The 1,943-nt window shown below is 64.0% G+C and overlaps 1 protein-coding gene across 1 annotated transcript in view; it reads left to right on the forward strand.

Moving 5' to 3' along the window:
- Positions 1 to 1,943, forward strand: part of SP2 (Sp2 transcription factor) — a 9,470-nt gene that overhangs the window by 5,283 nt on the left and 2,244 nt on the right. The gene's annotated exons all lie outside the window — the stretch shown is intronic.

The following is a 1,943-nucleotide window of genomic DNA, read 5'->3' on the forward strand; positions in this document are numbered from 1 at the left end:
CGGGGGTGGGAGGGACAGACAGCAGGACGTAGGCAGCTCCCTGATCCGGAGGACAGAAAGCCCCCGCCCTGCTAGCAGCACTGGGTTGTTGCAGCTTTGTAAACAGATCCCTTGTACCCTGAGGCTGAATGTTGCTGACTGTTAAATGCCGTCAGCTTCTCTAGCTCCCGTCGCTCCAGGAGGCCCCGGGTGTTCCGTAGGGTGTCTCTTTGGTGGTTCCGCTGGGTGTTTCCAAGCCCATCCTGGTAAGCTGTGTCAGGGAGGGTGGTTAGCAGAGACAGCCGCCTGCAGGGTCAGGCTGTGCGGTCGTGCCGAGCTGCAGGACGCGTCTGAGCGCAGGGGCTGAGGCTGCCCGAGAGCCCAGACCGGCTCGCTTTGCTCCTGAGCTCTGTGTGGGGGGGAAGGCTGAGCTGTGCCCGGGTCCTTGGGGCGAGACGGGTGTCTTCGGGAGAGCTGGGAGACCCAGCCAGGCTGAGGGACGCGGTGCACCGGGGCTTTCCCTCCCTCCTGCAGCACCTCTGGGCCAGCAGCCCCTACCACAGATAGCGCCGCCAGGTCCCGGGGCCGGGACGTCTCCTTGCGTCCGCTGGGTGCGATGGCTGCTGGTTTGGGTAGCCGAATCGGGAGAGGTGCCTTCGCACGCACAAGTTCTGCGCTCCTCCAAGCTCTGTAGCGAGGCATCGCCATTCCCTCTGAGTGAACCCCAGCCCCTCGCCTCCGTGGGACAAGTGTCTTCCTTAAGCCAAAAATAGCCAGACGTGGCCCTGGCCAGCGGTCTGTGAGCCACGGGCAGCCCTGGTGCACCTCTGCCCCCACCTCGCCTGCTCAGCTCCCCGCTGCCAGGAGAGACGCGTCCCGGCAGCCGCTCTGTCCTCCCCTCCTGCCCGGCAAACCTTCCCCAGCCCAGTCCCAGTGACGTGGGCTGCCACCAGCGAGCCGAGGGGAGGAAGGCCGTGTCTGAGGGAAGTTTATCTCCTTTCTGATCCAGAAAGACCTGCTGCCGTGCGGTGGTTTCTCTCTCGGCAAGAACCGGCAGGAGTCCCGGCTGGGTTTTGCAGTCGGAAGCTGTTTTTGCTTGCTTGGCTAAACGGCGTCAGCGTAAAACACGGGCCAGCACGGTTTCGTGCTCCGCAGCTGGCCGCCATCCTCGTTGGGGTTGCTTTTAAGGGGGTTTTTAATTGCCGCTTCACGTGTAAATCTGGGGCCAGCCGTGAGCGTCGGGGAGGTGCCGCAGGCAGACGTTGCTGCTGTCTGCGCTGCTGCCCGCAACGCGCCGCAAGGCTGGCGGGGGCCTTGCTGCAGCCCCGGCTGCGAAGGGGACCGGTAGGACCTGCCGGCTGCTGCCCGTGAATGAAACGAGTCGGGTCGGGTCTCGGCCTGGGTTCAGCCGGGACGTGCCCGCCTCCCGAGCGGCCGTGTCTCTCGCAGTGCTGCCAAAGGGCTGCCCCAACCCTCGGCTTCGCGCTTTCCCTCCCGGTGGATGTGGTGGCAGCTTTGCTCTGCCTGCGCCCCCGATCCCATCCTCCCTCTCTGTAGTCACCCCTTCTTCGCTCCGCCATCAGATCCCGCTCCTCCTCCTCCTCCTTCCCCGCTGCCCCGAGAGCAGCGATCCCGCTTGCTGACGCTGACCCCGTCTTCTTCTTTCCAGCCCCCGTCACGGCTGCCGGGTGCTGTGCAAGGCCCAGGCTGCCGCCTCCGTGAGCGCCCGAGCGTGGAGCGGCCCTTAGGGTCCGGGGTAAGTCCCGTTTTTTTGGTCAATATATTGCACGTTTTTTCAAAGTTTCTTTTTTGTTTCCTCTTTGGTCATTTCCCCACCCCGAAGGGTCAAACCAAAAACTTTGAAAAACCGCACAGTATATTCAGAAAAAAGGGACTTACCGGCCCCACTTGGGGACCAGCACGTGGCGGGGCAGGGGGGGCCGCGGCAGTGCTGCATGCGGGGC

Source organism: Aptenodytes forsteri, unplaced genomic scaffold, assembly GCF_000699145.1.
Source record: "Aptenodytes forsteri isolate BGI_AS27 unplaced genomic scaffold, ASM69914v1 Scaffold25, whole genome shotgun sequence".
NCBI classification, from domain to species: domain Eukaryota; kingdom Metazoa; phylum Chordata; class Aves; order Sphenisciformes; family Spheniscidae; genus Aptenodytes; species Aptenodytes forsteri.